Source organism: Macaca nemestrina, chromosome 1 (assembly GCF_043159975.1).
Source record: "Macaca nemestrina isolate mMacNem1 chromosome 1, mMacNem.hap1, whole genome shotgun sequence".
Taxonomy (NCBI): domain Eukaryota; kingdom Metazoa; phylum Chordata; class Mammalia; order Primates; family Cercopithecidae; genus Macaca; species Macaca nemestrina.
In genome coordinates, this window is record NC_092125.1 from 196,540,912 (window position 1) to 196,553,693 (window position 12,782).

The following is a 12,782-nucleotide window of genomic DNA, read 5'->3' on the forward strand; positions in this document are numbered from 1 at the left end:
CAGAAAAATAAGTAATGCTCTCCCCAGTCCTGGATCTCTAGGAGCATGGGTGGGGAAGGAGAGCTGCACTGAATCTTGGCTCTGACATTCCCCAATGTGCGACCTTGGGCACCATAATGCATAGGAAGGTGAAACACTTTACAGACGCTACTGTTTTTATTTTGCAGGATATTTTCCGATATGCCTACTGAGATCTGGAGGTTTTCCTTAGTACTTATTACTTTTTTCTGTTAAGTGGAGGACTTGGGTGGTTTCCACCCACGGACCTGACTGTTGAATGAATTTAACAGTCTCCATCAGTCCGCAAGCAAGTGCACCCTGGCTTTGCCGTCTGCTCAGCTGGTGTGAAACGGCCTCTCACTCCAGGGTGAGAGGCAGGCAAAGGAGATATTCTTGCCAGAACCGTCTCTCAAGAAGCCTTCTGGAAGGCAGGTCACAGTTCTAATGCTGGATCCTCTCTGCTGGTTGGTGGTGGGACCCAAAGCACTTGGCTGCCCGGCCCTGACCCTCACCTTCCTCAGGGAGGACTTGATGTTGTTATGGACATAATGCTCACATTAGGGGCTCAATTAGCCATTGGCTATCGCTATTACTATTTCTATAATGAGATCATGTGTGTGAATCACACGCACATACTTTGCACCCATCAATTTGCAGTAGCAATTTATTTATTTATTCCATACCCTTCACTTCTCCCCTTGCTGACCTCAGGTAACCACTAATACACTCTTTATCTTCATGAGATCCACTTTGTAAGCTCCCACCTATGAGTGAGAACATGTGATATTTGTCTTTCTGTGCCTAACTGATTCACTTAACATCATGGTCTCCAGTTCCATCCACGTTGCTGCAAATGACAGGATTTTATTCTTTTTTATGGCTGAATAATATTCCATGGTGTGTGTATTCCACATTCTCTTTATCCGTTCATCTCTTGATGGGCACTTAGGTTGGTTCCGTCTTTCAGCTACTGTGAATAGTGCCGCAACGAACACAGGAGTGCAGATTATCTCTTTGATGTATTGATTTGCTGTCTTTTGGATCTATACCCAGTAGTGGGATTGCGGATCATATGGTGGTTCTATTTTCAGTTTCTTGAGGAACTTCCATACTGTTCTGCATAGTGGCTGTCCTAATTTGCATTCCCGCCAACATCTAGTGATAGCTATTTATAATAATCATGCTCATAATCATAATAAATAATGTACTCAAAGTCCTTGGTGGGCACAGAATGGGTCCTCAGTAAAGATTCTGAAGAAAAATCCAGGGGGATTCTGAGTGTAGACCCCTTGCTGCAGTGCCTGTGCCTGCTGGTGGTGAGTGCATGGTGGTATCAATACTGATGATCATGAAATGAGGCCAAGTGTGTAAAGCACTTACCACAGGGTGGGGCACATGCTGGGTACTTGGTGCATGTTTCTTTCCATCTCCCTCCAGCACTAGGGGCACATTTCTCCGGCCAGAAAACTACAGAGCCCTAGGCTGCAGCATCCCTTTTAGCAACTCCTGGGCACAAGGCAGCCACCCCTCTCCTGCATCCTGGCTGTCTCCATCTGGCTCTTCTGGCCCTGGCAGACTCTAGGCTGGTCGGGCAGCTTGAGCACTACCAGTACCTCTGTGGGCTGCCCCAGGGTTGCCCTACTCCTCTCACCCCGTGGCCATCCTCACATGGACATGACTCTTGTAGGCTTTAGTGTCAACCCGGAACTGAGTGCCCCTTCTGAGAGGGGGATCTTGAGATCCTCTGGAGCTCTGACTCTGCACCCAGAATCTAGGCTGGAGGGAGAGGATCTCTGGGCACTGATGCCCCCTTCCCCATTCCCAATCCCCAGCTCAGGGTGCATCCCTAGCCTCCCAGGAAACTCCTAGGTGTTGGGACAACCTTGGCATGAACTATGAGGACCTAAGGGCCTGTGCTTAGGGCCACACCCACATTTTCAGGAGGCCTTGGGGACTGCATGAAAATAATCACTGGTGGGGCCTGGGGAAGCTGGTTTTTTCAGTTAGACCCACTCTGTCCCTCTTCAGGTAGACGCGTGAATGATCACATACATGCCACACACATACCCTCTCTATCATGCGCACAGGAATGTATGCCCAGGTCTTTCCCTAGACACGCCCCACATGCCCAGGCCCTCACCCAGGCACGTGCACACACACACACACACCCACATCCAGGCCCTAACCCAGACACACACACACACACACACATAGGCCCTCACTCAGGGACACACACACACACACCCCCCCACATCCAGGCCCTAACCCAGAGACACACACACACACACACACACACACATAGGCCCTCACTCAGGGACACACACACATCCCCCCAGGCCCTCACCCAGAGACACACACACACACACACACACACACACACACCCAGGCCCTCACCCAGGGACACACACACACACCCAGAGACACACACACCCAGGGACACACACACACCCAGGCCCTCACCCAGGGACATACACACACATCCAGGCCCTCACCCAGGGACACACACACACCCCTAGAGACACACACACCCAGGGACACACACACACGCACACACACCCAGGCCCTCACCCAGGGACACACACACACACCCAGGCCCTCACCCAGGGACACACACACACACCCAGAGACACACACACCCAGGGACACACACACACACCCAGAGACACACACACACACACCCAGGCCCTCACCCAGGGACACACACACACACCCAGGCCCTCACCCAGGGACACACACACACCTAGAGACACACCCCTAGACCCTTACACAAGCACACACACACACACACCTCTACTCTTACACACTTGTGGAAGCTCCAGGATCCTGAACACGTATCTGAACCTATCACCCTGCACATATCTCCTCACATGTGTCAGATATTAACGCCCCCCTGCCCTTGCTCACAGACACACACGTGCACTCACACATATGGGCACCCATGGACACCTCTACACCCTCCCAGACGCCCCCACACCCTCCCCAAGCACAGGTACATGAAGGTGCACCCCCACACGCCTGGATAAACCCATACACTCACCCCGAACCCACACGCCATGGGCACACCCCTCCTTCCAGCGGCAGCTCTGGACCTGCCCGTGCCCCCCCATCGCCCCCCGTAAATGTGCAGCCATCCCGCGTCCCCGCACTGCCGCAGCCCCTCACTCGGGGCCCTCAAAAGAGCACGCTTATAAAAACATTCTTCCCGTGATGGAGTGCTTCCTTTGGGCTTCTTTGGCTTGTAACAGATTAAAGGCCAACAGGCATTTGTCACGGGGAAGTGTACCCAGTTGTGCTGGAAAATGGACTTTTCGATGAGCGTGAGAGCTTGAACCTGTCACAGAGGGGAGAGCCTGTGTTATTGCAGCCTGCCGGGCCGCGGTGGCCGTTGCGGCTTATCGGCTGTGGCAGGCATCACCTAGGACTGAAAGGATCCCATTACGGTAAGTAATGGCTTAATCACAGCCAGTTTGTAATGGAGATGACCTCTCCGCGTCCCGCTGGCCTCTTCGGATGGATTGCGCCTCTCCACACCGTGACTAACAGCACTCCCGTTCTGCTCTCCTGAGAAAGGGCCACGGGGCTCAGCCGGACACGACACAGACGGCTCCTGGGAGGCTGCTGCAAGGGGGAGCGAGGGCAAGGGCACGGGGAGGAGGAAGGGCCCGGGCACTGGGCACCACTGGGCCCAATATCTGACACAGGCGGGAAGCTGAGATGGGGAGAGGGCAGGATGCCACATGCGGTCCCCGTCTTTTCAAGAGTGATAGTGACAGAGCTGCCATTGGATAGGTGCCAAGAGAGGGTTTGTGTTTCCCAGGCTTCATCTTGCTCCAGTCATGGGAAGTAGAGTATTACCGTCCCCACTTTACAGATGAGGAAACTGAGGCTCAGGAAGGACAAGTGACTAGTGCAAGATCTCAGAACAAATAATGGAACCAGGGCTCAGCCTGGGGCTGGGCATCCTTGGAGCCAACGTTCTTGGCTATTGTATCCAGAGAGAATCCATTCTGCTTTTGGGTGGGGGACCTCTCGCCACCTTCCTTCTTTAGCAGGGCTGTAGCTGAACCTTCCTCGTTGGTGTGCTCTTGTACAGGGAAGCTTCACTTTCTGCCTGTTTGTTTGTGTGTGTGCCACATGTTTGAGTATCCCTCTGCAGCTGGCCATTGTGGGGGGTTGAAGGCCACTGCAGCCTCAGTCCAAGATCAGGAGGTCAGGAGCTCCATGGTGAGCACAGGAAGTCCGTCTTTGGAATTTGCGAGACCGTGTGTCCCAGGGGTTGACTTGGGGGTATGCTGGAACTCCAAGTTAATGGCCCCATCCTCTTTCCTCCACCAAGTCCTGCTCCTGCCACTGGAGCAATGATGCACCAGGGCCCGAGGCAAAACATCTGGGGACTTCGTAGAAGAGTAAAAGGACTCTTTTCTTTTCTGCTTTTGTTCATTTCCTCAGAATCACGTTCAGCTCCTGGAGAAGAGGGTGGAGCTTAGAAAGATTTGGAGCTGAGTCCGGGCTCCACCAGTGGCCAGCAGCATGACCTTGAACAAGTCCTGAACCTCCTTAAGGCTTGAGTTCCTCACTTGCACAATTCCTAAACCAACTCGTAGAGACATGAGGCTTAGATGCCATCGTGTGGGTGAAGTATCCGAAAGTGAACCTGCTACCTGGTTGAGACCAAGGTGAAACACTTTTAGCAAAGCTTGCTGGAGAGAGGACAGGAAGCAGTGGAGTTGGGTGCCAGGCATGTGGTCTATCTGTGGTCTTGATACTCTACCGCAGAAGATCGTAACCACAATGGTAATTAATATTTGATGAAAATTTGTTCACTGTGGAACGAACACTAGTGCTTCCCATGGATTTCTCATCTAATTCTCCTGAAACTCTAGGTGATAATGAACATTATTATGATTCCCATTTTGTGGATGAGTCAAAGAAGATCAAAGATCCTGCCAGTGTCACATAGTTAGGATATGGAGCTTCTGGATACAAATCCAGGCTGTCTGGGTAAGTGTCAGTGCATTTACTACTGTGCTTGCCTGTGTTTGGGATTATTCAGAAAATCCCAAAGTTCTGCTCCCTTTGCTTTTGGAATGCAATGCGAGCACTTCTCCCATTGCCTATGAATCCAGTGTGAGCAACATTCCAGTCCAGGGCAGGAGCAGGAGACTGGGGGCAGCTGGAGGGACAGGGCTGAACCCAAGCTATGTTCAGGAAGGCACTGGGCCACAGAGAAGAAGTAACATTGGTGGGATACCCTGACTCTAAGGCAGAGGGCAGAGGGAGCTGGGCTTGGAAATTCATGAAATGGTGTCTGGACATGGGGTCTGCAGAGAGCACTTTGTTTTGCAGACTGATTTTTGCCGCTATGCTTACCTGCAAGGCTTCCTGAGACAAGGCTGCTGCCCTGTGACAGGAGGGAAGTGGCTGCTGAGTTTCGTTTACTTAGTAATATCTATTCAACGAATATTTATTAAGTGCCTACTATGTACCAGGCATTGGGCCAAGCAGCCATTGAGTTTCCTTTGCTTAAAACATTTATTCAATAAATATTTATTAAGCGCCTACTCTGTACTGGGCCAGGCACTAGGGATTCAGTGGTGAGCAAGACAGACACAATTCCTTCCTACCTGGAGGTTGGCCAAGGAGATGCAAAGAAATCCCAGCTCAGCACCCTCGGAAGCATTTATCAAGGATGTACTCTATGCCAAAGACTGGTACATCACCCTATGACATCCCTCATAACAACTCCATAGAGAAGTATTACTGTGATGTCCATTTTTTCAAATGAGAAAGCTGAGTTGCAGAGAGCTTTAGTGACTTGCCCGGGGTTGCACAGCTGGTAAGTGACAGAGCTGAGCCTTGAACCCAGGTCTGCTGAAAGCCTATGTTTTAACCAATGTGACTCTGCTATGTTGTCTACTGGCAATATCCCTGCAGGTCTGAGACCTTCCTGGGATGTGGAGTGGAGGAGGGGGACAGGGCTCTGCCCTCTCCACCTGGAAGGCTGCTTTCTTACTTCTCTCCCTCACATCTCTCCTCCAACCCAGCTTTCCCCAACCCCCAATGCCTAGGCCTTGCCTTCTCTGCAGTTGGGGAGAGCTTATTCTCATGCTAATTGCAAAACTAATTGTTCTTATTGCAAAATCCATTATATAGTATATTTATATTGCAGATAATGAGCTGTTTGGATTAAATAGCTCACTAAAAGTCAATAAAAAGAAATTTGCTTCCCTGTTCCTCCCCTCATTTTTCACCAGCACCGTTAACACAGCCGTCGTTCTCCCTGAAGGCTGGAATTCATTAAAGTGCCTGGAGCTGCAAGGGGGTGTCGCTGTGTGGTTTTTTCCTTTCCCTTTGAAAAGGCCTTTGGAGGAGAGAGTTGGAAGACAAGAAGCAGGTTCTTTCCCCTGGTTTTAGTGATGCAGGGGGTGACTAACCAAGTAGAGTGCATCTTAATTTATAGCAGAATCAAAGAACATGATTTCTCCAGAACAAAAGCCAGAGCTCAGGGGGGTGGGGCATGTGCTGGGGGAGTGGGCGTGGACCTAGGAGTGAACTGACAGCCACTGCCACCCCCAAAGGAGGGGGGAAATATCCGAGGTCCTCGGCGCTAAGCTCTTTACCCCCAAAGGGGTTGGGGACTGGAATGAGGCAGGGGGATGACAACCCCAGGTCATGCGCTGGGAGAGTGAATATCAGATTTGAAGCTAAGGGTCTGGATTTCCAGGTTCTGACCCTCACTAGCACCATCTATTATGGGCTCCCTAGAATTTTCCTGGTCTACCCATTTCTCTGGTCTTGGTTCTAAACCTGAAGGTGGTTCGTGCAAGCTGAGACCTACCAGGGAGAGGGCTTGTCTGTGAAGTTCTAGGGTTACCGGCACAGATATTCTGCAACTACTGCTTTATTTCACAGAGTGTGGATTTTTCAGGGAGAGCTGACATTGAGACTTGAACCCAGGTCTGTGCACTTGACCTTCCATGGCACTGCTCTGAGTAATCAAAGTGGGGCTGAGAAGAGGGTCTGTTTCTTATTTTTTTTCTTAGGAGCCAATCTCATGTTTGGTCTGATAAAATGGCGTGATCAGAGTGTTAAGATGACCTGGCTGAGGGCTACCAGCTTTGTCAAACCCACAGTGATTAGCCTTTTCTCAGCCATTCACTCGTTCATTCATTCATCCATTCCATCCATCAGTAATATGTATTGAGTGCCCATGAGGGTCAAGGTGGTGTGTTAGCCCCTGGTGATGACTCTGAATAAAATCAGGCAAGGTCTTTTCTCTGTCTCATGGAATTGTGGGGGCAGATACTAGCCAAATAGTCACACAAATGAGTGACTCATTAAAACCAAAGCAAGTGCTTTGAAGGAAAGGAGAACACTTCTAAGAAAGTAATCCTAGGAAGACCTAACCTGGATGGTGGGGCCAGAGAAAGTTTCCTGCAGGCTGTGCTAGGTGAGCTGAGTTCTGCGGGGTGAATTCCTCGGACAATGAGGAAGGAGGAGAACATTTGAGCAAAAGTTCACCCCAGAGAGGGAGCAAGTGGCAGTCATGGGACAGCAAAGAGGGTCAGCAGGATGAGGCTGGGATCCCAGCACATGTGAAGTGGTTAAGGAGTTTAATTCTTTACCGTGGAAGCAATGGTAAAACATTGAGGGGTTTAAGGCAGAGAAGTGGCGTGGTTTGTGCTTTAAAAAGTTTTCTCTGGTTTCCAGCGACATATCAGAGGCAGCATTGGAAGCATTAAGCTGCAAAGAAGGGTGGAAGAGCCTGTAGAGAGAGGGGAGAGGAGGGAGGAGGGAAGGAGGGAGGGAGGGGGAGACAGAGAGAGAGAGAGAGGGAGAGAGAGAGAAAGAAAGAGAGAGGAGGAAGGACCTCACTAAGGATGGAGAAAAGGCAATTTGCCCAGAGAAAATCAAAGTTGTATTGGGAAGAGGAGAGAGATGCTGGCCATCTTCCCATTCAGTGCAGTACTGAGCAGACCATAATTTGGGGGGCTGATTTTAAACTCTCAGATGACAGTGATGTGGCACCTCACTCCAGCACCACGGAGAGTTCCTCAAACCATTCTTGGAAACTTTGGGGGCCTTGGTTACATCCCCAGGGATGCTCAGCTCAGTGCTTGGAGAGCTGGCAAAACCATTGTAGAGCTGTCTTATGGAAGCAAGGCAAACAAAGAGATGCTGGGTCATTGCTGCACGAATGCCCTGGACTTGTGGAAGGGAGAAGCCTTGGCATTGGCCAGCCTGGAGCAGGGCTTCAGGAACCCCCAGATGGAACAGACAGGCTAGTGGCAAAGGGAAGGCAGCCTGAGAAGGTCTCGCTCCAGGCAGCTGTAATGGCTGTAATCTACAGCCATCTTTACCTAAGGACTTCAAAGGGAGAGGAGAAGAGAGAGAGAGGCAGCTGGATGCTGAAGCAGCTTGAATGTGACGGAGATCAAAGGCAATAGAAGGTGGTTCTATGCACTTCCCCAACCCCCTTCCCCAGCCTCAGCATCCACAGAGATGCTCTGATGGAGGGATCCCTGGGAAGGAAGAAAGGCTCCAGGAAACTGAGTCCAGCAGAAGGGGCACAAGAAGCCCCCCACAGACCAGACAGCCCCTCCTGGGGCGGAGGTCTGAGGAGCTTAGGGTTCCTGCATTCTGGGGCCCCCTCCCCCAGGCAGACAATCAAGGACTCCTAGGAGGAAATAATGATCTCTTTGAGCCTTGGTGGTGTCCCCTGTGTGGGTTTGTGTGTGCCCCTAGATTCCCCTCCAGTCCTTCAGAAAGTTATGAAGTTGGCATGGCAGTTGGTGTGTGGCATGTAAGTGGGGAACCAAACCGACATGGTCAGGAAGGGCTGGTTATTTTTGCTGCATCTCTGGGCTGGGTTAAGAGATGGAGGATGTTTGGGGGTTGCTTCCCTCTGCGTGGCAGGCTTGGGATCCATTGTTCTTGGGTTTAGGGACATGGACCAGATGACTGCTTATTGCAAGTTTTTCTTCCTAGGTCTTTAAAAAAATTTATTTATATTTTGTGTAGAGACAGAGTCTCACTATGTTGCCCAGGTTGGTCTCAAACTCCTGAGCTCAAGTGATCCTCCCACCTTGTCCTCCCAAAGTTCTGGGATTATAGGCATGAACCACTGTACCTGGCCTCTTCTTAAGTCTTGATGGTGTCCCTGGATCTGGGCAGGAGTCATTGCCTGTTGACCCTGCAGCCAGCAGTGACCTCTTCTATTTTGAGTCATCTCTCTGCTCTTAGATCTGGGTCTTCTGTGAGTGTCTGGGTCTCCATGGACAGCAAGCTCCATGAGGCAGGGTCCCTGGAAGAGGCACTGACCATCCTTTTGGACACAGTTTGGAGCCAATAATAAGAGTCTGAGTGAATAAGTGAATGAGTAATGAGTGACATTTTGCTTGTGCTATGACAGGTGCAGTTTAGGAGTAGCTCCCTTCCGGGAGCTGGGTAGGGATCTGGGTCCCTAGGTTTCTGGGCTTTGGGGAGGGTGAGACGTTTAAGGGGTTTAGTTTCTAATAACCAGAATCCAGGATAGAGGCTTGGAGGAGGGCCAAGGGCTAGGTTTCTGGCAGCACAAGGTAAAAACTGTGTTTATGCAGATGACTGGGATAGAGAGTATGGGGGAACTTGTGGGTGAGGAGGGCTTAGCAGAGGGAACAGGGCAGAAGCTGAGAGTCTTCAAGTGCTATTGAGGCAGAAGGGGGCAGCTCAGGATAACTCCAAAGGCTTCAGTGAACACAGGGTACTCACACAGCTTTTGGGTCTGGAGACTGGAGGACTGTGTGTGTGTGTGTGTGTGTGTGTGTGTGTGTGTGTGTGATAACAGCTCTGAACTTTGGAGAAATGCATGAAGGTTCTGGGCCTGGAACCCCAGGAGGTATTTGTGGGTGTCTTTGGGAGATGCTGTGAGAACTCAGAGGAGAGGGCATGGTCCCACAAGGTGAGGAGGTGCCTCGGGGTGCCTGGAGTTCCAGTTAGGGCAGACAGGGCCTCTGGGAGGGCAGATGCCGGGACCTCTGGGATGTTGGGGGAAAAGGCATTCTTTCGAGCCCTATCTTCCCAGCACTAATTGGAGTGACTGGCCCGGGAAAGGCCGGGCTTGGGGTTTTTCCCCCTTCAGTTGGGATATAGGAGAATTTCCTCCTTAGCAACTCTGCAACTACAGAAAGCAACTCACAGAACACATGTGAAACCACGTGTACCCAACTGGTAAGGCCGGCAAGATAACTGGGTGAACCCACCCTGAGCTCACCTTGGCCTTCCCCTCAGCCATTCACCTGCAATGTGGGAGACCCAACACAAGAAATGGATGAACAGGCACCTGCCTTATGGGGCATGGGGGTGAACTCACTGGGGTGGGAGAGGGACCACTGGTAAGGGCAAGCTCAGGGCCTGGTAGAGCTGGACCTCAGGGAGGATCTGAGAAGTGGTTTTTTTCTCCCCTGAGAGACAGAAGTGAGTGCTCAGAGCCCTGACCTCAGTCCTGGAGGGGCTCACAGCTCCGTAAGGAAGACAGATGGGAGGTTGGGAATAAGGTGAGCCAGTAAAGGCAACGAGAGCAGATTTGTGAGTGTGTGTGTGTCAGAGCAAGTGTGCATCTTTGTGTGTGTATAAGTGTGCACCTTTGTGTGTGTAAGAGTGCGTTCCTCGGTGTGAAAGAGTAAGTGTATGTCTCTAAGTGTGCAGCTCTGTGTGTGTATAAGAGAAAGTGTGCACCCTCATATACTCTGTGTAGAGGAGTATGTGTGTACTTAGCAGTGTGTGTCAGAGTCAGTGTACACCTGCTGGCCTGCCTATGTGCATGTGTGTGTATCCTAGGCGGGAATAGGGAAGCTGTGAAGGAAGATTTAGTGCAGAGTACTTGTTTGTGTATTTGAGGGCTTTCGTGATGCACAAACGTGCATAGAGTGTCTGTGAATGTGTCTGGGGCACTTGGGGTGTGTGTGTGTGTGTGTGTGTGTATGGGCCTCTGCTGCATGCTCCAAGGACAATGTGAGTTGTGCTTCTTTGGTGTGAAGGGGGAGATCTGGGTAGGGAAGGAGTGTGAGTGTGTGTGCGTGTGTGTGTGTGTGTGTGTGAGAGAGAGAGAGAGAGAGCGCGCGTGAGCGTGCCGAGTGGCAGGAATGACAAATGATTAATCTATAGAAATCTATATTCTATTCTTCCATGCGTCCACTCCGCCCTTCTCACGCGCCCATGCATCACCTCCGGAAATCTATCACCCGACTCCCAGCCAAGGACAGGCTGCGAGGAGCAAGTGACTGCCTTATTGATGAACTTGCCTGGTGCTTTTTACACATTTGGATACACGGAGAAGGAAAGCTCACTCTGGCTGTGTCGTTCGTGCTCTTATTCACTTATTCATTCATTCATTCAGTCATTCATCCAGCAAATAGTTCTGGAGTGCCTACTGTGTGCCAGGAATGGTCCTGGGTGCTCAGGGCATGATGAAGAATAAGGCATTTCTGGCATTAAGGGCCAGTGTGGGTCCCAGACAGCACATAGGCCACTTCGGTAGAATGTGCAGGGGGCTCTGGAATAATACAGGGGGTTTGGAAATTAACCTTGGGGCAGGGGCCGTTCACAGAGGCTCCTGAGGGAGGTGACATGTACGGGAGCTCTGAAGGGTGATACAGCCGAAGGGGAGGGAGAGGAGAGGGTGCACCAGGCAAAGAGATTAGCAACTGCAAAGGCCCAGAAGCAAAGAGAGCTTGCCTCTTGGGGAAAGCGTAGAATGAGTCAGATGGCTTGGAGCGTGAGGAAGAAGTAGTAAGAGATGATACTACAGAGGTGGCTGGTGACTGAGGGATGTTGAATGCCCTGTGAAGAAAGCTGGATTTCATCCCAAGGGGAGCCATTGAAGGGTCTAAGCAGGTGTCACATGGTGTTGCATTTTAGAAAGTGACCTCTGGCTGATGGTGGGGAGGCTGGACAGGAGGCAGGGAGGCCAGTTGTTAGGAGGCTGTCATGGCAGTTCCAGGTAGGGATAGTGGTGGCTTGGATTCCAGGGGTGGCAACGGGAGTGGAGAGGTGTGGCAGAGCCCAGAGGTATTTTGGAAGTGGAACTAAGGGCTTGGTGATGGAGGGGTGTTGGCATGACAGAGTGGTAAGCATGACCCTAGGTTTTGGGGCAAGTCACTCGACCTTGCTGAGCCTCCATTTCCCCATCTCTAAAGTGGGGAGAACAATTCCTGCTTCTTAGAGTTGCTGTGAGGCCGTTTGGTTGACACTCAATGGACCACCTTGGAACGGAATGTCTACTCTTCCCCTCCCAACACATGCACCAACTCCAGGTCTGCTCTTCTCCAGAAAGGTTTGGGCTGATCTACCTCCCAGTGGCTGTTTCTTAAACCACACTCTGGGCAACCCCTGGACTGTGGTGCCAGTCCCAAAAGCCCGCTGCTTTGAACCCCTGAGGGAGACTTGGAGGTTGTCCAAGCCAGCTTCCTGTTCCAAGATGGGCAACCAGGCACTCAGAGAAGGAGAGGACCTTCTCAAGGTCACCCAGCGGGCCATTTAAACTTGCTGGTGTTCAAGAAACCACAGGCCATCCTCAGGCAGGCTGACCCCCTAAAGGTCATCATGTCCCACCTCCTGCCGTCAGACCCGAAGTATCTCCAACCAGCAGGCGGCCTGCCTGTTCTTGGAGGTTGCTAGGGAGCTGAGCTTCCTTGGCCGAGGCATGTGGTTCCTGGCTGCCCTCAGGGAAAGGGCACTGGCCAAAGTCCCAAGGAGGCTCCCAGAGTGGCTCATTTTTCAGCTCATCCTTGTGGGGTGCGAGG

The 12,782-nt window shown here is 51.4% G+C and overlaps 2 long non-coding RNA genes across 3 annotated transcripts in view; both read left to right on the forward strand.

Moving 5' to 3' along the window:
• Positions 1 to 12,782, forward strand: part of LOC105494731 (uncharacterized) — a 328,173-nt gene that overhangs the window by 106,437 nt on the left and 208,954 nt on the right. The gene's annotated exons all lie outside the window — the stretch shown is intronic.
• On the forward strand, positions 2,263 to 6,264 carry LOC139363077 (uncharacterized). Its single transcript, XR_011622976.1, has 3 exons — positions 2,263 to 4,794; positions 4,884 to 5,001; positions 6,255 to 6,264. It is a non-coding gene; the product is annotated as an uncharacterized lncRNA (long non-coding RNA).